Source organism: Carassius gibelio, chromosome A16, assembly GCF_023724105.1.
Source record: "Carassius gibelio isolate Cgi1373 ecotype wild population from Czech Republic chromosome A16, carGib1.2-hapl.c, whole genome shotgun sequence".
NCBI lineage: Eukaryota > Metazoa > Chordata > Actinopteri > Cypriniformes > Cyprinidae > Carassius > Carassius gibelio.
The window spans coordinates 12,335,317-12,361,146 of record NC_068386.1 but is presented as its reverse complement, the minus strand read 5'-3'; the positions used below and the strand labels follow the sequence as shown (position 1 = coordinate 12,361,146).

The window sequence follows — 25,830 nt, the reverse complement described above, 5'->3', positions numbered from 1 at the left end:
TTGATAAATGTGTTTTTTCTTGTGCTTGCAGGTTCATTCTGAGAATAAACCCTGATGGCACCAAATGCCTAAATCACAAAATCAAAATCACAGATCAGCCGGGTATCTGGAAAAAGGGTGCAGAGAAAAATCGCCAGCCTGAATCCTCTTGTGACATCTTTCATCAGAGAGCTTGTTGAATTCGATTGGCCAAATTATTGAAAGAAAACACGACTAAAACATGTTTTTACTGTTTGATTTGTTCTGCTTTTCAGAATGTTTTTCAGAAATGTTTAGCCATGTTACAAATACACAGGATGAATTCAAACACATTTGTAGAATGTACTTTTTAAAGTAAATGTTAAATAATGAAATAGTTAAACAATGAAACAGCACATTTTAATGACAAATGTTCATGAGAACTTATGCATTTTTGGGGGAGTAAAAAACGTATAGTTTACAGCTAGTGCTTTTTCATTCGTTAAACATCAGTTACACCTGTTGTTAATTTCATTAATTGGTTCGTCTTTTTATACTCTGTGTTTGGTTTTGTTGCTTTGTTTTCTGAGTATTTTGAGTTCTATATTAAATAAAACTTTGACTGCTGCGATTAGATCAGTTTCATCCAACTTTATTGCAACCTTACCAGTGACATGTAGATTAAAATTTTATTAATTTTGTAACAATAAAGCAAATGAAGCTAGACCCAAATCTACAAAAAAAGTCTCAGTAATATGAAATCAATTCTAGTACTGTAAATAAAAATGCAGTACTTGTACTGTAAATAATAATACAATATACAGTATTACTGCATATTAAAATACAGTACTTGTACTGTAATTGAAAAATACAGTACTCATACTGTAAATAGTAATACAGTATGCATTATTATTACTGTACATGGAATTACAGTAATGATACTGTAAACTATTTTACAGTAAGTTACTGGCATCCAGCTGCCAGTAAGTTACTGTAAAATTTACAGCAACCTTTTTACAGTGTGTCAAAGCACACTGGACAATTAAGATCTTCTACAGATACTATCTTCACAGAAGCCATTCTCAGCTTTTGAATAAAACCAATGATCTTGATCCTTTGTTTCAATAAACATCTCATATTTTATTGTTTTTGAAGCTGACCAATTATTTTTATATTTGTAAGCTTTATCTGCTTGTGGGTGCATATGGCTGCCTCCACTGTGAATTTCCATTGTGAATTTGAAATGTGTTGCCTCAAAATAAAGTGAAATGATCCCATTCCCATTACAGTTTCAAATGAACAACCTTATTTTTTTATTCTTTATATTTGACATAATATTATTTTACATCAGTAATTTATATCTGTATGTTTACCAAAAACAAAATAATGCACACTGTAGGTCCTGATATCTTGAAATCCCCTGGTTGGAGCAGCTCACAGTGTTGCTGGTAAAGTCTCTGATTTTATTGTACTGATGTTGGTCTCATCAAGGATGACTGTTTTTTCCCAACATGAGTCTCATATCAGCAATTCCACCTTTCCATTTTCATGTTCATCCATATGAGTATGTTGCATCTTCATCTTAACTTCAGGGTCATTTTCAGAACAGGTCACCTTTTAAAAATTTGACCATTTAGGCCCCAGCGAGGATTGAATTCACGACCCCTGGTTTACAAGACCAGTGCTCTAACCACTGAGCTATGGAGCCTCACTTTGAGTTAGTGTGACAAAGACCCACCTGAGTTGACAGGCAGCCTGAGATGTCTTAACAGATGTCAAAGCTAAGGGTGGCTCTAGAAGTTGTTGGGGCCTTTTAATTGTTGTAACATACAACGACTATTTTAACATGTAAGAACACATGGATATCTATCAACTGTTTTATTCGGACATGATCTTATTTCTGCATTTACTTTCTAGCCCACATAAATCACAGACAAATGAACAGTAATAAATAGTGGATTAACATAGAATTATCAGTAAATATTTATCATCCTATTTCTGAAACACCATCAGGCATTTTCCTTTGATTATTGTGCCATTTTGTAGCTTATATATTTGATTTTTTAAAATATATATTTGTTCGTCATCATGTAGATGATCATGTGTTACACAGTTTTTCTGTTGTTACATCCACTTTTAGTTAATTTTAACATCCTCAGAGAGGAATTTACATTAAGACTGTAAAACAATGGAAAGACTCTCTCTGTGAGGGTAGTTGTCAGTTGTCATGTATCGTTCGTTATCTGGCTCGGCTCTGTGTTCATCTTCAGTTCTCTCTTCACAGCAGTTCAGTCAGTGTACTGTTTGAGTAAATGAATTACTCTGGGATATTGGTTTGTTTAAACTCAGAGGGAGAGTCAGCCACATTAAAAAAGTTAACAGCTTAAGTCAATTGTGGACTAATGCGTACTGGAGACACGAATCGTTTAAAACGATTCAATTCAATTTGGTGAACTGGTTCAAAAAGATCTGGTTACATCGAATGATGCTTTCGCAAACCGGATATCACAAACTGCTTTGTTTTGAACTCTCTCTCTCACACAGACACGGAAGAGAAGACAATGCTAAATAAAGTTGTCGTTTTTGCTATTTTTGGACCAAAATGTATTTTCGATGCTTCAAAAAATTCTAACTGACCCTCTGATGTCACATGGACTACTTTGATGATGTTTTTCTTACCTTTCTGGACATGGACAGTATACTGTACACACAGCTTCAATGGAGGGACTGAGAGCTCTCGGACTAAATCTAAAATATCGTGAACTGTGTTCTGAAGATGAACGGAGGTCTTACGGGTTTGGAACGACATGAGGGTGAGTTATTAATGACATAATTTAGATTTTTGGGTGAACTATCCCTATAATGGAAAATATACTAGTGTCTAAAAAATAAGTACTAGTAACATGAAAAAAGATGGATGCGAGCTGTCAAATAGGCCTAACTTTAATTAACTGCTTGGTTGCAGGCTGTGTGTAGTCACGATCTCTCCATGATTTTTAAGTAGAAATTATTTATCTTTGCTCCTGGATTAAACTTTGTCAAAAGTTATCAAATATTCAGAATAGATCCACACCTGACCGATGAAAATCCTTCTAGAAATTTTATTGGTTGAAAGTGAAATGCCCCAGAAAGTCTTTAAACTAAGATGGAAATTTTATTTATTTACCATGTAAAATTATGCTAGAAATGTTATGGAATGGGATATTTGTCTGATTTGGACAAATAAATATCCTAATCTGTCTACTGCATCACTGCATTGTACAGTCATTACAGGTCAAAGCTATCTGGTGTTCCATTTACATAAATAGGCCTAAATATACTGTATATGGCTCTTAACTCTTTGCTTGTAAAAATTCAGTCATATTTTGAATACCTCAAACTGAATTGAGGTCATTTGTTTTATAATTTTATTACTGACTGTGTACTTGTCTTGTCTTTTTTTTTTTTTTGTAAATTCAGTTCAGTTTGAAATCAAATTTGAAGCTTCCTTGTGTTGAAAGTTACCTTATTTTAATGACACAAATACACAGAATGAGCAAATGTTTAAGATTGAGATTTTTGTAATGGTAATTGGGGGCATAATATTTATATGTGTAAATAAAAGCCTATGTAAAATCTATTCATCATATAAGGTAAATCTTTCTTTTTAGAAGAGTTGGATTAAACTAATTTCAAAGCTTGAAATAATGAGTGCCTTGAAAAAATGGATGGACAAAAGTATGTATATATCTACAAGTATATGGCAGTATACAGTATGTCATGTGGTGTTTAGTCCTCATCAGCTCTAATCCAAAGTCATTTTCAAAAGGTTTCTAATAAGGCCCCAGCGAGAATTGAACTCACGACCCCTGGTTTACAAGACCAGTGCTCTAACCACTGAGCTATGGAGCCTCACCTGTTCTTCAATTGTCCTTATTACAATATGAAAGGTACTGACAATCTTTGTGCATCAGTAAGGGTGTGCCTGGCATACCAGAAGTGAGCACAAGTCACATGATCAACTATCCAGTACAGTCCTTCTTACATCACAGACATCAAGTCAGTCATATCACAAGAGGAGCAAGTTATGACATTTTCAAAAAATGTAAACATTTCCTATTATTATCAATGTTGAAAACAGTTGTACTGCTTAAAATTTTGTTTGAATGTCACGACTTTCACTTTTTTTTTCTATTGAAATACTCTGGTTGGAGCAGCTCACAGTGTTGCTGGTAAAGTCTCTGATTTTATTGTACTGATGTTAGTCTCATCAAGGATGACTGTTTTTCCCAACATGAGTCTCATATCAGCAATTCCATCTTTCCTTTTTCTTGAAGGTTTTATGTTCATCCATATGAGCACAGTATGTTGCATCTTCATCTTAACTTCAGGGTCATTTTCAGAACAGGTCACCTTTTAAAAATTTGTCCATTTAGGCCCCAGCGAGGATTGAACTCACGACCCCTGGTTTACAAGACCAGTGCTCTAACCAATGAGCTATGGAGCCTCTCCTGACATTTGTCTCTCATGTATGTGAAATAAAGGGTTCACTTTGAGTTAGCGTGACAAAGACACACCTGAGTTGGCAGGCAGCCTGAGATGTCTTAACAGATGTCAAAGCTAAGGGTGGCTCTAGAAGTTAGTGAGGCCTTTTAATTGTTGTAACATACAACGACTATTTTAACATGTACGAACACATGGATATCTATCAACTGTTTTATTCGGACATGATCTTAATTCTGCATTTACTTTCTAGCCCACATAAATCACAGACAAATAATCAGAAATAAATAGTGGATCAAAATAGAATTATCAGTAAATATTTATCATCCTATTTCTGAAACACCATCAGACATTTTCCTTTGATTATTGTGTCATTTTGTAGCTTATATATTTGATTCTTTAATATATATTTTTGTTCGTCATCATGTAGATGATCATGTGTTACGCAGTTTTTCTGTTGTTACATCCACTTTATCTGGTAAAATCCTCAGAGAGGAATTTACATCAAGACTGTAAAACAATGGAAAGACTCTCTCTGTAAGGGTAGTTGTCAGTGTGTGTGGATAAGATGGAATGGTAGAAGCCTGACTAGACATTACAAGTGATGTGTGACGGGGTGGATCAGTCATATTAAGGATTTTACCCCGATGCCTGGCTAGGGCCAGTATAGTCTGTGATGTTGACCAGATTCTCTGGTCTGACCCAGACCAAAGATGTGATGCTGGGGTAGAATATTTTTTGTTGTTGTTTGGTGTATTGTACTGTACAGTAGATGTGATAAAGAAAGTGTGAGAATGAATAGAAAATGCGCAAATGTATGCACATGTTCATCATGTGAAAAGTTCCTTGAGGGGGAGAACCAAAAGCAACACAGCCTATTACTGGTTTTTGTTTTTGTAGTATTGTTTTGAATTAATCTCACCAGTGTGTAAGACTATGTTGAAATGTGTGTTTTTTTTTGAGGGCTTGTGTGTGATGTCTGAGCAAAGGTTTTTTTTTTAAGCAAGAGTGAGTGGTTTTGAGTGTAGAGCTTGATTTTGACCTGAAAATAGGATGTTTGGGGAATTGGTTGAGATGTTATGGATTTGAGAATATGAGGCATGGTTTGAAGAAATGTTTAAGCAATCGAGAAAAACTGTAATCATCTCTGTATACACACTCCAGACATTGGTGTTAAAGAAATCTGTTATCTTCCTTTGGTTTCTCTCAAACCACAACATCCCAGACCCATGTTCTTCTTCCGGAAAGATTTGTAAGAGGGTGGAGGTAAAAAAAAAATTAACTATAAATAACTTTGTCACTGTCACTTTGACATTACTTTGTAACTATGTCATCTACCAATCATTATTATGTATTAGTAGACTGCTTGATATCTGTTCAAACATTATTTTGATGGTCCCTCAACAGGCATTCAACTGACTATAAGCAACTTTGCAGGTACATATCAACTAAACCTAACCCTAAACCTAACCTAACAGTCTAGTAGTACTGTGGTTGGTTTGCGTCCCTGTGTGTGTGGAGCTGAGAACTGACTGCTAATGGCTTTAGTTTAGTATATAGGACAGTATATACTAAATAGAAATAGAACTCACAGCTGAAAGCACCTGGTTGGAGCAGCTCACAACGTTGCCGTTAAATAAATTGTCAGATTTTTTTGTTTTGATGTTGGTCTGCCTGTTATTTGGTCTCTTCAAGAATGACTGTATTTCTCATGCCAACAAGAGCCTGTGTGGAGGAACAGGACCTGGTCTAAAGACATGCATGTGCCAGTTTTCCTTCTTCTGTGAAGGTTCATGTTCATCCAGATGAGCACATTATGTCATTATTAGTTATTCATTAGTCCTCATCAGCTGTAATCCAGGGTCATTTTCAGAACAGCTCATTTTTCAAAAGATTTCTAATCAGGCCCCAGCGAGAATTGAACTCGCGACCCCTGGTTTACAAGACCAGTGCTCTAACCACTGAGCTATGGAGCCTCACCTGTTCTTGTATTGTCCTTATTACAATATGAAAGGTACTGACAATCTTTGTACATCTGTAAGGGTGTGTCTGGCATACCAGAAGTGAGCACAAGTCACGTGATCAACTATCCAGTACAGTCCTTTTTACATCACAGACATCAAGTCAGTCATATCACAAGAGGAGCAAGTTATGACATTTTCAAAAAATGTAAACATTTCCAATTATTATCAATGTTGAAAACAGTTGTGCTGCTTAATATTTTGTTTGAATGTCACGACTTTCAATTTTTTTCTATTGAAATACTCTGGTTGGAGCAGCTCACAGTGTTGCTGGTAAAGTCTCTGATTTTATTGTACTGATGTTAGTCTCATCAAGGATAACTGTTTTTCCCAACATGAGTCTCATATCAGCAATTCCATCTTATGTTTTCTTGAAGGTTTTATGTTCATCCATATGAGCACAGTATGTTGCATCTTCATCTTAACTTCAGGGTCATTTTCAGAACAGGTCACCTTTTAAAAGTTTGACCATTTAGGTCCCAGCGAGGATCGAATTCACGACCCCTGGTTTACAAGACCAGTGCTCTAACCACTGAGCTATGGAGCCTCACCTGATGCATGGAGACACACCTGAGTTGTCAGGCAGCCTGAGATGTCTTTACAGATGTCAAAGCTAAGGGTAGCTCTAGAAGTTAGTGAGGCCTTTTAATTGTTGTAACATACAACGACTATTTTAACATGTAAGAAAACATGGATATCCATCAACTGTTTTATTCGGAAATTATCTTATTTCTGCATTTACTTTCTAGCCCACATAAATCACAGACAAATGATCAGAAATAGAGTGGATCAGAATAGAATTATCAGTAAATATTTATCATCCTATTTCTGAAACACCATCAGACATTTTCCTTTGATTATTGTGTCATTTTGTAAAATCCTCAGAGAGGAATTTACATCAAGACTGTAAAACAATGGAAAGACTCTCTCTGTAAGGGTAGTTGTCAGTGTGTGTGGATAAGATGTAATGGTAGAAGCCTGACTAGACATTACAAGTGATGTGTGACAGGGTGGATCAGTCATATAATAGGATTTTACCCCGATGCCTGGCTAGGGCCAGTATAGTCTGTGAAATGTGTTTGAAATGTTTTTTTTTTTTGAGGGCTTGTGTGTGATGTCTGAGCAAAGGTTTTTTTTTTAAGCAAGAGTGAGTGGTTTTGAGTGTAGAGCTTGATTTTGACCAGAAAATAGGATGTTTGGGGAATTGGTTGAGATGTTATGGATTTGAGAATATGAGGCATGGTTTGAATAAATGTTTAAGCAATCGAGAAAAACTGTAATCATCTCTGTATACACACTCCAGACATTGGTGTTAAAGAAATCTGTTATCTTCCTTTGGTTTCTCTCAAACCACAACATCCCAGACCCATGTTCTTCTTCCGGAAAGATTTGTAAGAGGGTGGAGGTAAAAAAAAAAATTAACTATAAATAACTTTGTCACTGTCACTTTGACATTACTTTGTAACTATGTCACCTACCAATCATTATTATGTATTAGTAGACTGCTTGATATCTGTTCAAACATTATTTTGATGGTCCCTCAACAGGCATTCAACTGACTATAAGCAACTTTGCAGGTACATATCAACTAAACCTAACCCTAAACCTAACCTAACAGACTAGTAGTACTGTGGTTGGTTTGCGTTCCTGTGTGTGTGGAGCTGAGAACTGACTGCTAATGGCTTTAGTTTAGTATATAGGACAGTATATACTAAATAGAAATAGAACTCACAGCTGAAAGCACCTGGTTGGAGCAGCTCACAACGTTGCCGTTAAATAAATTGTCAGATTTTTTTGTTTTGATGTTGGTCTGCCTGTTATTTGGTCTCTTCAAGAATGACTGTATTTCTCATGCCAACAAGAGCCTGTGTGGAGGAACAGGACCTGGTCTAAAGACATGCATGTGCCAGTTTTCTTCCTTCTGTGAAGGTTCATGTTCTTCCAGATGAGCACATTATGTCATTATTAGTTATTCATTAGTCCTCATCAGCTCTAATCCAGGGTCATTTTCAGAACAGGTCACTTTTCAAAAGGTTTCTGATCAGGCCCCAGCGAGAATTGAACTCGCGACCCCTGGTTTACAAGACCAGTGCTCTAACCACTGAGCTATGGAGCCTCACCTGATGTTTGTCACTCATGTACGTGACATAAACATATCATCTTGAGTTAGCATAACAAAGACACACCTAAAGGAGTTGGCAAGCAGCCACAATCAACAACACAAGTGACATGATGGCTCACTTACCTTTCCATGATGACTTTAAATCCTGGAAAATAAACAAAACAATTTAAGTATATCTTCAAACAATTAATATTTATATAAATAATAGTTTTAAAAGAGATTCCTTAAATGGGGGGGGGGGGGGGTTGACTGTTCTGGTTGTTGTTTTGAATGCAAGAAGAAAACAGTTCTCACATTTAGAAATAACATGCTACTAGTGTTCATCTTCTCCTCTATGTCTTTTAATGTGTCTGATGGAGCTGAGATCTGTCTGTTCATCTTCTCAAGCTTCTCCTTCATCGTCTGACTCTTCTGCTCTTCCTCCTTCCTCAGTGCAGTGATTGAAGCTTCTTCTTCATCTTGCAGAAACTGATGAAGCTTCATAAACTCCTCTCTAATCTGCTGTTCTGTGAGCTCAGCCTGAGTTTAAACATAAAAAAAACAAAAAAAAAAACAGAAGCTGCTCCTTGAATTTAACAAAATGAAAATATGTTAAAGTGCAGTTTCTGGGAGAAGCAATTGTGTTACCAATTGTAACCAATTATGTTTTTTTTTTTTTCTAGGAAAAAAAGAGAAATATGTATACTTTGTAAGATGGAAAGACCTCATTGATTGGGCTGAATCTGTGATTGTTGTGTTTTTCTGAGTCTCTGCACACAACACACACAAGCTGTTTATGATCCAAGCAGAAGAGTTTCTCATTGTGGACACTGCAGACCTCCTCAGACCCCGAAGCACTTTCTGCTGTGAATGACTCGCATAAGTTCTTAGATTATATGGAGGCTCGTCTCTTGAGGATCTTCTCCTGCAGATGGGACAGTCCTGAATATCCCTGTCTCTCCAGAACTTTTGAAGACACTCTTTACAGATACTGTGACTACATGACAGAAGAACAGGAGTCTTAAAGATGTCAAAGCACACTGGACAATTAAGATCTTCTACAGATACTATCTTCACAGAAGCCATTCTCAGCTTTTGAATAAAACCAATGATCTTGATCCTTTGTTTCAATAAACATCTCATATTTTATTGTTTTTGAAGCTGACCAATTATTTTTTTATCTTTGTAAGCTTTATCTGCTTGTGGGTGCATATGGCTGCCTCCACTGTGAATTTTCCATTGTGAATTTGAAATGTGTTGCCTCAAAATAAAGTGAAATGATCCCATTCCCATTACAGTTTCAAATGAACAACCTTATTTTTTTATTCTTTATATTTGACATAATATTATTTTACATCAGTAATTTATATCTGTATGTTTACCAAAAACAAAATAATGCACACTGTAGGTCCTGATATCTTGAAATCCCCTGGTTGGAGCAGCTCACAGTGTTGCTGGTAAAGTCTCTGATTTTATTGTACTGATGTTGGTCTCATCAAGGATGACTTTTTTCCCACCATGAGTCTCATATCAGCAATTCCACCTTTCCATTTTCTTGAAGGTTTTATGTTCATCCATATGAGTATGTTGCAACTTCATCTTAACTTCAGGGTCATTTTCAGAACGAGTCACCTTTTAAAAATTTGCCCATTTAGGCCCCAGCGAGGATTGAACTCACGACCCCTGGTTTACAAGACCAGTGCTCTAACCACTGAGCTATGGAGCCTCACCTGATGCATGGAGACACACCTGAGTTGACAGGCAGCCTGAGATGTCTTAACAGATGTCAAAGCTAAGGGTGGCTCTAGAAGTTGTTGGGGCCTTTTAATTGTTGTAACATAGAATCCTTGCACATATTTGACTATTTTAACATGAAAGAAAACATGGATATCTATCAACTGTTTTATTTGGACATGATCTTATTTCTGCATTTACTTTCAATTACAGTCTAAATGTCTGCGCGGGATTGCAGGTATTCCTCATTATTATAATCATTCCCGTGCAAATGTGGCGAGCGCTTTATTGTAACATGAAAATACTGTCATGTATCACAGAAAACTGGATGCGAGCTCTCAAATAGGCTTAACTTAAATGAACTGCTTGGTTGCAGGCTGTGTGCAGTCACGATCTCTCCGTGCTTTTTAAGTAGAAATTATTTATCTTTGCTCCTGGATTAAACAATATATAACAGTATATAGGACAGTATATACTAAATAGAAATAGAACTCACAGCTGAAAGCACCTGGTTGGAGCAGCTCACAACATTGCCGTTAAATAAATTCTCAGATTTTTTTGCATTGATGTTGGTCTGCCTGTTATGCACGTCCTGATTTTGCCAAGTCCGATGTGTTCCTAGGTCAACATATTTTGTTGACCCTGGAACAACATTTTGCTCCAAAAATATATTCTTAACCATATCCCTACACCTAAACCTAACCTTAACCATGAATAATCCCTAAAATCAGAGGAAATGATAGATGAATGACACTGATGTACAAGCACCAAACACTGATTTTAAGCATAAACTTCACAAAATCTATAAACTGGTTCTTCAAATCTGATTGGTTAATCACAATGTTGTTCCAGGGTCAACAACGATGTTGTCCCAGGAACATGTCTCACTTGGTAAAATCAGGTTAGGCGCCTGTTATTTGGTCTCTTCAAGAATGACTGTATTTCTCATGCCAACAAGAGCCTGTGTGGAGGAACAGGACCTGGTCTAAAGACATGCATGTGCCAGTTTTCTTCCTTCTGTGAAGGTTCATGTTCATCCAGATGTGCACATTATGTCATTATTAGTTATTCATTAGTCCTCATCAGCTCTAATCCAGGGTCATTTTCAGAACAGGTCACTTTTCAAAATGTTTCTAATCAGGCCCCAGCGAGAATTGAACTCGCGACCCCTGGTTTACAAGACCAGTGCTCTAACTACTGAGCTATGGAGCCTCACCTGTTCTTGTACTGTCCTTATTACAATATGAAAGGGACTGACAATCTTTGTGCATCTCTAAGGGTGTGCCTGGCATACCAGAAGTGAGCACAAGTCACGTGATCAACTATCCAGTACAGTCCTTCTTACATCACAGACATCAAGTCAGTCATATCACAAGAGGAGCAAGTTATGACATTTTCAAAAAATGTAAACATTTCCTATTATTATCAATGTTGAAAACAGTTGTGCTGCTTAATATTTTGTTTGAATGTCACGACTTTCACTTTTTTTTCTATTGAAATACTCTGGTTGGAGCAGCTCACAGTGTTGCTGGTAAAGTCTCTGATTTTATTGTACTGATGTTAGTCTCATCAAGGATGACTGTTTTTCCCAACATGAGTCTCATATCAGCAATTCCATCTTTACGTTTTCTTGAAGATTTTATGTTCATCCATATGAGCACAGTATGTTGCATCTTCATCTTAACTTCAGGGTCATTTTCAGAACAGGTCACCTTTTAAAAATTTGACCATTTAGGCCACAGTGAGGATCGAATTCACGACCCCTGGTTTACAAGACCAGTGCTCTGTTCTTGTATTGTCCTTATTACAATATGAAAGGTACTGACAATCTTTGTACATCTGTAAGGGTGTGCCTGGCATACCAGAAGTGAGCACAAGTCACGTGATCAACTATCCAGTACAGTCCTTCTTACATCACAGACATCAAATCAGTCATATCACAAGAGGAGCATGTTATGACATTTTGATTTATGATTACAAGGTCAAAAAATGTATTCGTTCGAATAAGCTGGTGCTGAAAAAACATTTCCTATTATTATCAATGTTGAAAACAGTTGTGCTGCTTAATGTTTTGTTTGAATGTCATGACTTTCACTTTTTGTTTCTATTGAAAGCCCCTGGCAGCTCACAGTGTTGCTGGTAAAGTCTCTGATTTTATTTTACTGATGTTGTTCTCATCAAGGATGACTGTTTTTCCCATCATAAGCCTCTCATCAGCAATTCCATCTTTCCGTTTTCTTGAAGGTTTTATGTTCATCCATATGAGCACAATATGTTGCATCTACAGTATATACTAAATAGAAATAGGACTCCAAGCCGAAAGCACACAATGTTGCCGATAAATAAATCATCTGATTTCATTGTATGAAGTTGGTCTGCCTGCTATTTGATCTCTTCAAGAATGACTGTATTTCTCATGCCAACAAGAGCCTGTGTGGAGGAACAGGACCTGGTCTAAAGACATGCATGTGCCAGTTTTCTTCCTTCTGTGAAGGTTCATGTTCATCCAGATGAGCACATTATGTCATGTGGTGTTTAGTCCTCATCAGCTCTAATCCAGTCATTTTCAGAACAGGTCACATTTCAAAAGGTTTCTAATCAGGCCCCAGCGAGAATTGAACTCGCGACCCCTGGTTTACAAGACCAGTGCTCTAACCACTGAGCTATGGAGCCTCACCTGGTATCTGTCGCTCATGTACGTGACATAAACATATCATCTTGAGTTAGCAAAACAAAGACACACCTAAAGGAGTTGGCAGGCAGCCTGAGTTCACAATCAACGACACAAGTAACATGATGGCTCACTTACCTTTCCATGATGACTTTAAATCCTGGAAAATAAACAGACAATTTAAGTATATCTTCAAACAATTAATATTTATATAAATAATAGTTTTAAAAGAGATTCCTTAAATGGGGGGGGGGGGGGGGGTTGACTGTTCTCGTTGTTGTTTTGAATGCAAGAAGAAAACAGTTCTCACATTTAGAAATAACATGCTACTAGTGTTCATCTTCTCCTCTATGTCTTTTAATGTGTTTGATGGAGCTGAGATATGTCTGTTCATCTTCTCAAGCTTCTCCTTCATCGTCTGACTCTTCTGCTCTTCCTCCTTCCTCAGTGCAGTGATTGAAGCTTCTTCTTCATCTTGCAGAAACTGATGAAGCTTCATAAACTCCTCTCTAATCTGCTGTTCTGTGAGCTTAGCCTGAGTTTAAAAATACAAAAAAATTAAAAATTAAATAAAATCAGAAGCTGCTCCTTGAATTTAAACAAATTGAAAATCTGTGAAAATGCAGTTTCGGGAAAACCATTTATGTTACCAATTGTAACCATTTATGTTTTTTATTATTTCTAGGAAAAAAAGAGAAATATGTATACTTTGTAAGATGGAAAGACCTCATTGATTGGGCTGAATCTGTGATTGGAGTGTTTTTCTGAATCTCTGCACACAATACACACAAGCTGTTTATGATCCAAGCAGAAGAGTTTGAGTTTCTCATTGTGGAGACTGCAGACCTCCTCAGACCCTGAAGAAGATATTTAAAGTTTCCTCTCTGTAAATGACTCTCATAAGGTTTTTAACATCAAGTTAAAAAGAGGTTCACATTTTGAGGATCTTCTCTTGTAGATAGGGCACTCCTGGGTATTTCTGGTCTCCCAAAACTTTTGAAAACATTCTTTACAGACATTATGACTGAATGAAAGAATAACAGGAAAACTGAAGATTTGACAGCACACGGGACAAGTAAGATCTTCCACAGATAGTAAATCCATTCTCACCTTTGCTACTCAAACAAGTGAATGGAGTGAATGAACAGTGCTCTCTACCACCCTCAATACCCATGGCTGAAGTACCCTTGAGCAGGGCACTGAACCCCCAGTTGCTCCCTGGGCACTGGATGTATAGCTTGCCCACTGGTCTTGGTGTGTGTTTGTTCACTTCTCACTGTGTGTGTGCACTTGCATGAGTTAACTGCAGAGCATCAATTCTGAGTATGGGTTACCATACGTGGCAAATTTCATGACTTTTTTTTTCTTATTCACTAATTTATTTTATTATTCTATTGAAAGCTCCTGGTTGGAGCAGCTCACAGTGTAGCTGGTAAAGTCTCTGATTTTATTTTACTGATAACACAAGCCTCATATCACCAATTCCAAACTTGACTTTTTCTTGAAGTTTTTATGTTTCTCCATATGAGCACAGTATGTTGCATCTTCATTTTAACTTTATTTTCAGAACAGGACAGCTTTTAAAAATCTGAACATTTAGGCCCCAGCGAGGATTGAACTCGCAACCCCTGGTTTACAAGACCAGTGCTCTAACCACTGAGCTATGGAGCCTCACCTGATTTCTGGGGGACAGGGACAGGGGGAGGGGGAGCAACCGAACTTGGGTTCGGACCGGGCAAGTGAACCAAGTGTGAAAGCACCCTTAATTGTTGTATCTTAGGGTGCTTTCAAATCTCTAGTTCGATTCATTTGGTCCGAACCAAGAGCAAACAATTATACATTGTAGCATTTTTCAGCTTTTTTGGTTCCTTTTCACACCACACTGATTGCTTTGGTACATACCAGTTGAAACGAACCAAAATGCAGTCACATGACAACATCTACTCACTCATTGGCCATGATATATTTCCTAAACTGCTTTTCGATTGGTCAGAATTTACGTGCGGGAAAATTCCAACACAAGAGGAAAGGCCAGCAAATAACACAACTACACGACAACACGACTGTGCGGCCTGGTTTTGTCCCTGGCCATTATCTATTACATCTATTACATAATTCTATTACATTTGTTACTAGAAACAAGTTTTTGCTATTGACTTTCATGGGGATCCGTCATTCAACTATTCAGTTTGGTCTAGTATATTCCACTAGTGACTAGTTCTTAATTTTTATGTACTAGTAGTTATTCATTGGGTACTAGTATGTATTTTTTAGATACTAGTACTCATTCATTAGATACTAGTACTTATTTTTAGATACTGGTACTTATTTATTAAAAACTAGTTCTCGTTCATTAGATACTTGTACCTATTAAATAGATACTAGTACACATTTATTAGATACTAGTACTTATTCAAAATGTTACTAGTCTGAGTTTTTTATTTTACTTGTAAATTATTTTATTGAACTCTACTGTAGCCATTTGGACTAGTCATAACATAAGATGAGTAAAAAAGCAGATCTGACTAGTAAGATTAGAAGAATAGTTACTAGTAGTGATTCAAAAAGGAACTAGTGTCTAAAGAATAAGAACTAGTACCTAATGAATAACTACTAGTATCTATTAAATAAGAACTAGTATCTAATGAATAAGTAGAAGTATCTATTAAATAAGAACTAGTATATAATGAATAAGTACAAGTATCTAATTAATACTTATTATTAATATTTAAATTAATACTATTTACTATTGCAATAATTGCTAGTCAGATATTAAAAGATTATATCAAAAACAGACGTCAAATCAGAGTCCACATGGTAATACAATACGCAGAATTAATTTTGCATTATGGGTGCATTTTAAACTTTATTCTTATAAAAATACGCAAGATGGTTTGAAGAGCAGAGATAAAAGCATATATTGTCGCAGTCATTGTTTATTTTCATCATAGTTACATCAGTAAAACGTCTATCTGCAGGTTATTTTGAAGCTTATATATTTGATTCTTTAATATATATTTTTGTTTGTCATCATATAGATGATGATGTGTTACACAGTTTTTCTGTTGTTACATGCACTTTAGTTGGTAACATCCTCAGAGAGGAATTTATATCATGACTGTAAAACAATCGGAAGACTCTCTCTGAGAGGGTAGTTGTCAGTGTGTGTGGATCATTCTGGAGATTGTAAGAAATATTAATCATCTCTGTATATACACTCCAGACACTGGTGTTAAAGAAAGCTGATACCCTCCTTTGGTTTCTCTCAAACCTCCACATCCCAGACAGGTGTTCTTCTTCTGGAAGGATTTGTAAGAGGATGGAGTTAAAAACCCCTCATACTAAACCAGAGCCATCCTTAGCTGACACTGTCTTTGTGATGACCTTATACTAAACTGTACTATAGACCTTATACTAACTGTCTAGTAGTACTGTGGTTGGTTTGAGTTTCTGAGTGTGGAGCTGAGAACTGACTGCTGATGGCTTTAGTTTACAGTATATTACAGTATAGGACAGTATACTAAATAGAAATAGGACTCTAAGCCGAAAGCACACAATGTTGACGATAAATAAATCATCTGATTTCATTGTATGAAGTTGGTCTGCCTGCTATTTGGTCTCTTCAAGAATGACTGTTTTTCTCATGCCAAGACAGTCATATCATCATCAGCTCTAATCCAGGGTCATTTTTCAGAACAGGTCACTTTTCAAAAGGTTTCTAATCAGGCCCCAGCGAGAATTGAACTCACGACCACTGGTTTACAAGACCAGTGCTCTAACCACTGAGCTATGGAGCCTCACCTGTTCTTGTATTGTCCTTATTACAATATGAAAGGTACTGACAATCTTTGTGCATCTCTAAGGGTGTGTCTGGCATACCAGAAGTGAGCACAAGTCACGTGATCAACTATCCAGTACAGTCCTTCTTACATCACAGACATCAAATCAGTCATATCACAAGAGGAGCATGTTATGACATTTTGATTTATGATTACAGGGTCAAAAAATGTATTCGTTCGAATAAGCTGGTGCTGAAAAAACATTTCCTATTATTATCAATGTTGAAAACAGTTGTACTGCTTAATGTTTTGTTTGAATGTCATGACTTTCACTTTTTGTTTCTATTGAAAGCCCCTGGCAGCTCACAGTGTTGCTGGTAAAGTCTCTGATTTTATTTTACTGATGTTGGTCTCACCCAGGATGAATTTTTTTTCCCAACATAAGCCTCTCATCAGCAATTCCTAACTTTCATTTTTCTTGAAGGTTTATGACCTAAATATATATTTTTGTTTGTTATCATGTAGATGATCATGTGTTACAAAGTTTTTCTGTTGTTACGTCCACTTTAGTAACAGCCTTTGTAACATCCTCAGAGAGGAATTTACATCAAGACTGTAAAACAATGGAAAAAATATTACAGTTTTTCTCAATTGCTTAAAAACTTTAACCAGGCTTTTGAACTAAAATTTCAAGACCATAACGCCGTTTCTGACAAAGAACACCCATTTTGCTGAACTATAAACACTATTCCTCCGCTTTAAGACGATACAGATGAAGAGGATGAGGAAGACGAGGGTAAGGATGAGGGGCAAGGAGATAAGGAGTCTCAGATAAAAGTTCTTGGCACTAGTTGACCATGTCCTTGCCTATGGTATGACTTTGAGGGAGGCTGGGCAAGTTCAGTTGCTTCACAGTTTCCTTGATCATAAGAACCTTCAGGGAGGAAAATGTGTAGGTATACCTCAGTGTAGTCTACTGTAACATTTGAGAGCTTTACTCTGTTACAACACATGCATCAAATTGCCTTACATACAGACAGAGTTTCTGTCTGCTTCCATTTTGATGGGGGCACAAGCAACACAACTTATTACTGTTTTTTGTTTTTGTAGTATTGTTTTGAATTAATCTCACCAGTGCGTAAGACTATGTTGAAATGTTTGTTTTTGAGGGCTTGTGTGTGATGTCTGAGCCCTTACACAAATGAACAATGGTTTTACTACGAATAAAACCAAAAAACCATGGCCTACTATAGTTAAACCATAGTAACCACAAATTAACCATAGTTTATCCATGGTATTTGTAGTAAATCTGTAGTTATACAAATGGTAGTCAACACGCCAAAAAACCATGGTTACTACAGTTTTACTATAATTAAACCATGGTTAATTTTCATAAGGGAGGGCAAAGGTTTTTTTTTTAAGCAAGAGTGAGTGGTTTTGAGTGTAGAGCTTGATTTTGACCTGAAAATAGGATGTTTGGGTAATTGGTTGAGATGTTATGGATTTGAGAATATGAGGCATGGTTTCAAGGAATGTTTAAGCAATCGAGAAAAACTGTAATCATCTCTGTATATACACTCCAGACATTGGTGTTTAAGAAATCTGTTATCTTCCTTTGGTTTCTCTCAAACCACCACATCCCAGACCCATGTTCTTCTTCCGGAAAGATTTGTAAGAGGGTGGAGGTAAAAAAACTCATACTAGACCAGGGCCATCTTTAGCCGACAAGGTCTTAATGATGACCTTATACTATATTGTACTATAGACCTTATACTAACTATAAATAACTTTGTCACTGTCACTTTGACATTACTTTGTAACTATGTCACCTACCATTCATTATTATGTATTAGTAGACTGCTTGATATCTGTTCAAACATTATTTTGATGGTCCCTCAACAGGCATTCAACTGACTATAAGTAACTTTGCAGGTACATATCAACTAAACCTAACCCTAAACCTGACCTAACTGTCTAGTAGTACTGTGGTTGGTTTGTGTTCCTGTGTGTGTGGAGCTGAGAACTGACTGCTAATGGCTTTAGTTTAGTATATAGGACAGTATAAACTAAATAGAATAGGACTCACAGCTGAAAGCACCTGGTTGGAGCAGCTCGCAACATTATCGATAAATAAATTGTCAGATTTTTTTGCATTGATGTTGGTCTGCCTGCTATTTGATCTCTTCAAGAATGACTGTATTTCTCATGCCAACAAGAGCCTGTGTGGAGGAACAGGACCTGGTCTAAAGACATGCATGTGCCAGTTTTCTTCCTTCTGTTAAGATTCATGTTCATCCAGATGTGCACATTATGTCATGTGGTGTTTAGTCCTCATCAGCTCTAATCCAGTCATTTTCAGAACAGGTCACTTTTCAAAATGTTTCTAATCAGGCCCCAGCGAGAATTGAACTCGCGACCCCTGGTTTACAAGACCAGTGCTCTAACCACTGAGCTATGGAGCCTCACCTGTACTTTTTCTGTCCTTATTACAATATGAAAGGGACTGACAATCTTTGTACATCTGTGAGGGTGTGCCTGGCATACCAGAAGTGAGCACAAGTCACGTGATCAACTATCCAGTACAGTCCTTCTTACATAACAGACATCAAGTCAGTCATATCACAAGAGAAGCAAGTTATGACATTCTGATTTATGATTACAAGGTCAAAAAATGTATTCGTTCGAATAAGCTGGTGCTGAAAAAACATTTCCTATTATTATCAATGTTGAAAATAGTTGTACTGCTTAATATTTTGTTTGAATGTCATGACTTTCACTTTTTGTTTTTTTCTATTGAAAGCTCCTGGTCGGAGCAGCTCACGGTGTTGCTGGTAAAGTCTCTGGGCCCGTATTTATAAAGAATCTTAATGCAAAAAGTAGCTCCTAGTGACAAAATTCTAAGAAAATTCTTAGAAATGTGGGTGTTTACTCTTAAAATTAAAGAAAAAATCCTAGTAAAGACAAAAGTAATTCAGAAAGCATCTTAACCCTTAAAAGAGGTCTTAAGGTCAAACTTGTTAGGAGCACAGACAAGGACTTTTAAGAGGCCTAAGAGTTTCTTTAGCAGAGGAGAAAATGGCAGAAAGACAAAGAGGCAGAAGAAATGTGTTGCAGACAATGAATGACAGTGAGTTAATAAGACGCTTTAGATTTTGTTTGAGACTGATCTTATTAGAAACATGCTAACATCTCAGACACAGCGCAGAAATGCCATAGCGCCAGAAATTAAAGTAATCACTACATTACGATATTTAGCAACTGGGAAAATGCAACAATGCAATAGTGATGATTTGGGTCTGTCACAGCCTTCTGTAAGCAGAGTGATCACACAAACAATTACAGCACTTTCAGAACATCTTATTGTGTCGCAGTTCATTTCGTTTCCACTGGACATTCCCACCTTCCAGGCTCAAAAAACTGCATTTATGAATATAGCAGGCTTATATGTGCACACAAGCAGGGGGAATGAACTGTTAATAGTTTGTGCTATACGCTCCCATGTCTGCTTCTTGTCTTTTGCTGTGACACCCGCTAACTAGGCTAACAGTAAACACTGTTCCTCTGTCCAGTTTGGCTTTCTCGCCCTTCTTGGTTTTGATTCCGTGTTTGATAAATTAAAACCAACACTCAAACCGCCACTTAAATAAGACAGCAATCACTGCAATTGGAAAGAGTGGAATTGTTTTAATCATTCTAAGCCAATCAAATACCTTATAAGAAATTAAAAGCATGGTAAATAAAAAAAGGATTTATATACACACATATAATGTGTGTGTGTGTGTGTATGTGTGTGTGTGTGTGAGAGAGAGAGAGAGAGAGAGAGAGAGAATGGTCAAATAGGAAAAATTACAAATGTAAATTCAAAGTGAGAATTAGAGTAGACCCAATACTTAAAATCACTCTTTTTTTCCTTGTTGTACAACCAACCAATCAATCACAGTCTTAAAAAGATTGTGTCATATATAGCAACGGGGTCAACCCCGCCTCCTCACTAAGATGAAAGTTTTTGTCTTTTCCTTACTCAGAGTTGCTCTCAGATCGGTCCCGAATCGCTCTTAAGCTAGGACTAGGATTCTTAGAATCTTTATGAATACGTGCCCTGATTTTTATTGTACTAGGCCGTATTCATAAAGATTCTAAGAGTCCTCTCAGAAAACTCTTAATTTAGCTTAAAAACTTTTACGTAGGAGTCAGCTTAAGAGCGATTCAGGACCAATCTGAGAGTAACTCTGAGTAAGAAAAAGACAAAAACTTTAATCTTAGTGAGGAGGCGGGGTTGACCCCGTTGCTATGTATGACACAATCTTTTGAAAACTGTGATTGGTTGGTTGTACAAGAAGGAAAAAAATAGTTATTTTAAGTATATGGTCTATTCTAATTCTCACTTTGAATTTACATAAGTAATTTTTCCTATTTGATCGTTCTCTCTCTCTCTCTCTCTCTCTCTCTCTCTCTCTCTCTCTCTCTCTCTCTCTCTCTCACACACACACACACACACACACAAACACAAATTATATGTGTGTATATAAATCTTTTTTTTATTTAACATGCTTTTAATTCCCTATAAGGTATTTGATTGACTTAGAATGATAAAAATGGTTCCACTCTTTCCAATTACAGTGATCGCTGTCCTATTTAAGTGGCGGTTTGAATGTTGGTTTTAGTGTATCAAACATGGAATCAAAACCAAGAAGAAAAAAGTTTGGCGAGAAAGCCAAACTGGACAGAGGAACAGTGTTTACTGCTAGCCCAGTTAGTGGATGAACACAAGACCATTCTTAAAGGAAAATTCAGGCAGGGGGTCACAGCAAGAGACAAGAAGCAGACATGGGAGCGTATAGCACAAACTATTAACGGTTCATCCCCCTGCTTGTGCGCACCTATAAGCCTGCTATATTCATAAATGCAGTTTTTTGAGCCTGGAAGGTGGGAATGTCCAGTGGAAACGAAATGATCTGCGACACAATAAGATGTTCTGAAAGTGCTGTAATTGTTTGTGTGATCACTCTGCTTACAGAAGGTTGTGACAGACCCAAATCATCACTATTGCATTGTTGCATTTTCCCAGTTGCCAAATATTGTAATGTAGTGATTACTTTAATTTATATATTAAATTATAAATTATTATATAATCTATAGCGTAGTATTAACTCAATGTCATCCATTGTTTGCAACACATTTCCTCTGCCTTTTCATCTTTCTGCCATTTTCTTAAAAGTCCTCGTCTGTGCTCCTAACAAGTTTGACCTTAAGACCTCTTTTAAGGGTTAAGAAGCCTCATATCAACAATTCCTTACTTTCCTTTTTCTTGAAGGTTTTATGTTCATCCATATGAGCACAGTATGTTGCATCTTCATCTTAACTTCAGGGTCATTTTCCGAACAGGTCACCTTTTAAAAAGTTGACCATTTAGGCCCCAGCGAGGATTGAACTCACGACCCCTGGTTTACAAGACCAGTGCTCTAACCACTGAGCTATGGAGCCTCACCTGATGTCTGTCACTCATGTATGTGAAATAAAGGGTTCACTTTGAGTTAGCGTAACAAAGACACACCTGAGATGGCAGGCAGCCTGAGATGTCTTAACAAATGTCAAAGCTAAGGGTGGCTCTAGAAGTTGGTGAGGCCTTTTAATTATTGTAACATAGAATCCTTGCACATATATGACTGTTTTAACACATGGATATCTATCAACTGTTTTATTCTGACATTTAATCTTATTTCTGCATTTACTTTCTAGCCCACATAAATAACTGGTGGTAAAGAAATCTGTTATCTTCCTTTGGTTTCTCTCAAACCTCCACATCCCAGACGTGTGTTCTTCTTCTGGAAGGATTTGTAAACAGCTCCCAACATTGCCGATAAATAAATTCTCAGATTTTTTTGTATTGGTCTGCCTGCTATTTGGTCTCTTCAAGAATGACTGTATTTCTCATGCCAACAAGAGCCTGTGAGGAGGAACAGGACCTGGTCTAAAGACATGCATGTGCCAGTTTTCTTCCTTCTGTGAAGGTTCATGTTCATCCAGATGAGCACATTATGTCATGTGGTATTCAGTACTTATCAGCTGTAATCCAGGGTCATTTTCAGAACAGGTCACTTTTCAAAATGTTTCTAATCAGGCCCCAGCGAGAATTGAACTCGCGACCCCTGGTTTACAAGACCAGTGCTCTAACCACTGAGCTATGGAGCCTCACCCGTTTTTGCTATGTCCTGATTACAATATGAAAGGTACTGACAATCTTTGTACATCTGTAAGGGTGTGCCTGGCATACCAGAAGTGAGCACAAGTCACGTGATCAACTATCCAGTACAGTCCTTCTTACATCACAGAAATCAAGTCAGTCATATCACAAGAGAAGCGAGTTATGACATTTTGATTTATGATTACAAGGTCAAAAAATGTATTAATTCGAATAAGCTGGTGCTGTAGAAACATTTCCAATTATTATCCATGTTGAAACAGTTGTGCTGCTTAATATTTTGTTTTTCATCTTTTACAAAGTTTGACTAATAAATATGTATATTCTTGCCTTCGAGATAGCAAATATAATTTTGGTTTAGGTTGGGTAATCTGAGCAGAGGAGAGCTGGTATCAGGGACCAAAGAATGAGACACACAAGTGGTGCAGTTCATTCTAAGCTCAACTTTATTGTGCACTGGGTTTCACTTTTATAGGGGGAATGAGGCAATGGAAAGTCTGGCAAATAATAGCTGAACAAGCATAACAGACTGCATTTGGGTAATCAGATATCATGAAACAAGAGTAAGGTTTAAATCTTAGCACATCATACTTTCATCATACAATGTCCTTTAACACAAGATGTTCACGTGCACAAGCAGAATCTCACAGAATAGTTTGGAAAATAATTAGTCATTTATTTGCTTGGCTGCAACCAGCATCTATTTTGCTACATTTGACCTCTTTCAGGGAGGCTGAACATTTGTGATGTGTCTTAGCTTTCACTTTTTGTTTACTCACAGTTGAGCACTTCATATCAGACCTGATCTATTTCTCTTCTAGTCATGCACATCTGTAAACTTTTTTTTTCTAGTCATGTATATCTGTAAAACTACTCAAAAGTGTATTCCAGGCCCCAGCAAGGTAATTTGGGTTACCAAAACAGTAAGCTAACCACTGAGCTATGGAGCCTCACCTTTTCACACATTTTCCTCATTACCATTTTAAAAGTAGATATGAAAAAACCGTGTAGCACTTTAAAGGGTGTGTCCAACATTTCCCTGTAGCTGTGATTGCTTAAAGTTTAGGACGAATAACAAAAAGCTGATTCATCCGTTGCCAATGACATCCTTCTTTCTGAATAACTTAATTGTAATTGTGCTATACAGATTATATAAAAAAAATTACAACAGATGTGGCTTTTTCCATATCAGTGTTCACATTTTTTCCTACATGGTTATGGTTTTTGATATACTTTAAACTAAACGGATAAGGAGTTAAAGTAATAATGTGGTTTTACCTTATATTAGATTTCACTTACATGTTTCCTAATAAAAGAAAACTACACACAGACGCACAGATGTAAATAAGAGCAGTGAAACAAAATTAAAACCAAATTTAACCAAAACAGTTTTGGTCTATTACCACTATATTTTTGTGGGGGTAGTATTAGGGTTGCAAAGGGGCAGAAACTTTCCATGGGAACTTCCTCTGGGGAGTTTTGGGGAATTTATAGGTATTAATTGGAAATTTGGGGAAATGTATAAAACTGTATAACATATAAACAAAAATATTAGGGATGCACCGTTACGGTTTCGGGTCGATACTGAGCTCCTGTAGCCTCCCTTATGAAACAAAAATATATTGCAGTATATTGGAAAATATCATGTAATATATTAGGCATATATTCTTATATACACTCAAACAGACCTAAAATTTTATTTAGTACAATAAACTCTGTTATCAATCCCTCAAATTCCCCAGTTGTTGATGTATCTACTGCTACCTGTGAGGAATTTCTTAAGTTTTTTACTAATAAAATTGAGAACTTTAGATCAGTGTTTACTCCCACCTCATCTGCTACTCCACCTGGTTGCTCAGGGGCTCTGGCTACTTTTAACCAATTTCAGCCCATCTCTCTCATTGAATTGAGGAATTTAGTATCACATATGAAACCTACTACTTCATCTTTTGTTTCTATCCCCTCTTCTATTATAAAGGATGTTTTTGATGTAGTCGGTCCCTCCATTCTGGTCATCTTAATCTATGTCTTGCATCCGGCACTGTCCCTACATGTTTTAAGCATGCGGTGGTCCAGCCCCTGCTCAAAAAACATGATCTCGATGTTAAACTCCTAAATAAATACCGTCCCCTTTCCAAGCTTCCTTTTATCTCAAAAATTTTGGAAAAAGCCGTTCTGTCACAGCTGCTCCCCTTTTTGACCACTCACAATATACTAGAACCTTTTCAGTCAGGTTTTAGATCATTTCATAGTACTGAAACCGCTCTGCTCAAAGTAACCAATGATCTTCTCCTTACACTAGATTCAGGTGATAGTGCCATCCTGATATTATTGGATCTTAGTGCCGCCTTCGACACTATCGATCACAACATCCTCCTTACTCGCCTTGATCAGCAGGTGGGCATTAGGGAGACTGCATTACTTTGGTTCCGTTCCTATCTCAATGATAGGACTTTCTCAGTATCTATTGGCAAGTTCCGCTCATCCTCTGCTTCCGTTTTATATGGGGTCCCTCAGGGGTCCATCTTGGGTCCTATGCTTTTTAGCCTGTATATGCTCCCACTGGGTGACATCATAAGGAAGCATAACATCTATTTTCATCTCTATGCAGATGATTCACAGTTGTACTTGCCTCTAAAATCTAGGGATTCCATACAATCTCTTCTGGACTGTCTCCAAGACATTAAAACTTGGATGGTTAATAACTTTCTCCAGTTAAACAGTGACAAGACAGAGGTGATTGTTTTTGGTTCTCCCAAGGCAAGATGCACTGTGGTACAACATGTAGGTAACTTCACTCCATTTATCAAACCCTATGCTAGAAATTTGGGTGTCATTCTTGACTCAGAACTCTGCCTTGACAAACAGATTAGTTCTGTTGT

At 37.0% G+C, this 25,830-nt stretch overlaps 14 non-coding genes across 14 annotated transcripts; all 14 read right to left on the bottom strand.

Annotated features, from left to right (window-relative positions):
* Positions 1 to 1,593: 1,593 nt before the first annotated feature.
* On the bottom strand, positions 1,594 to 1,666 carry trnat-ugu (transfer RNA threonine (anticodon UGU)). Its single transcript has one exon. It is a non-coding gene; the product is annotated as a tRNA-Thr (tRNA).
* A 2,110-nt stretch (positions 1,667 to 3,776) lies between these two features.
* trnat-ugu (transfer RNA threonine (anticodon UGU)) lies at positions 3,777 to 3,849 on the bottom strand. The gene has a single exon. It is a non-coding gene; the product is annotated as a tRNA-Thr (tRNA).
* A 522-nt stretch (positions 3,850 to 4,371) lies between these two features.
* Positions 4,372 to 4,444, bottom strand: trnat-ugu (transfer RNA threonine (anticodon UGU)). The gene has a single exon. It is a non-coding gene; the product is annotated as a tRNA-Thr (tRNA).
* Positions 4,445 to 6,343: 1,899 nt separating this feature from the next.
* trnat-ugu (transfer RNA threonine (anticodon UGU)) lies at positions 6,344 to 6,416 on the bottom strand. Its single transcript has one exon. It is a non-coding gene; the product is annotated as a tRNA-Thr (tRNA).
* Positions 6,417 to 6,935: 519 nt separating this feature from the next.
* trnat-ugu (transfer RNA threonine (anticodon UGU)) lies at positions 6,936 to 7,008 on the bottom strand. The gene has a single exon. It is a non-coding gene; the product is annotated as a tRNA-Thr (tRNA).
* Positions 7,009 to 8,504: 1,496 nt separating this feature from the next.
* Positions 8,505 to 8,577, bottom strand: trnat-ugu (transfer RNA threonine (anticodon UGU)). The gene has a single exon. It is a non-coding gene; the product is annotated as a tRNA-Thr (tRNA).
* A 1,638-nt stretch (positions 8,578 to 10,215) lies between these two features.
* trnat-ugu (transfer RNA threonine (anticodon UGU)) lies at positions 10,216 to 10,288 on the bottom strand. The gene has a single exon. It is a non-coding gene; the product is annotated as a tRNA-Thr (tRNA).
* A 1,147-nt stretch (positions 10,289 to 11,435) lies between these two features.
* Positions 11,436 to 11,508, bottom strand: trnat-ugu (transfer RNA threonine (anticodon UGU)). Its single transcript has one exon. It is a non-coding gene; the product is annotated as a tRNA-Thr (tRNA).
* Positions 11,509 to 12,896: 1,388 nt separating this feature from the next.
* Positions 12,897 to 12,969, bottom strand: trnat-ugu (transfer RNA threonine (anticodon UGU)). Its single transcript has one exon. It is a non-coding gene; the product is annotated as a tRNA-Thr (tRNA).
* A 1,596-nt stretch (positions 12,970 to 14,565) lies between these two features.
* trnat-ugu (transfer RNA threonine (anticodon UGU)) lies at positions 14,566 to 14,638 on the bottom strand. Its single transcript has one exon. It is a non-coding gene; the product is annotated as a tRNA-Thr (tRNA).
* Positions 14,639 to 16,691: 2,053 nt separating this feature from the next.
* trnat-ugu (transfer RNA threonine (anticodon UGU)) lies at positions 16,692 to 16,764 on the bottom strand. Its single transcript has one exon. It is a non-coding gene; the product is annotated as a tRNA-Thr (tRNA).
* A 2,371-nt stretch (positions 16,765 to 19,135) lies between these two features.
* Positions 19,136 to 19,208, bottom strand: trnat-ugu (transfer RNA threonine (anticodon UGU)). The gene has a single exon. It is a non-coding gene; the product is annotated as a tRNA-Thr (tRNA).
* A 2,949-nt stretch (positions 19,209 to 22,157) lies between these two features.
* On the bottom strand, positions 22,158 to 22,230 carry trnat-ugu (transfer RNA threonine (anticodon UGU)). Its single transcript has one exon. It is a non-coding gene; the product is annotated as a tRNA-Thr (tRNA).
* Positions 22,231 to 22,865: 635 nt separating this feature from the next.
* Positions 22,866 to 22,938, bottom strand: trnat-ugu (transfer RNA threonine (anticodon UGU)). The gene has a single exon. It is a non-coding gene; the product is annotated as a tRNA-Thr (tRNA).
* Between the last annotated feature and the right edge of the window lie 2,892 nt (positions 22,939 to 25,830).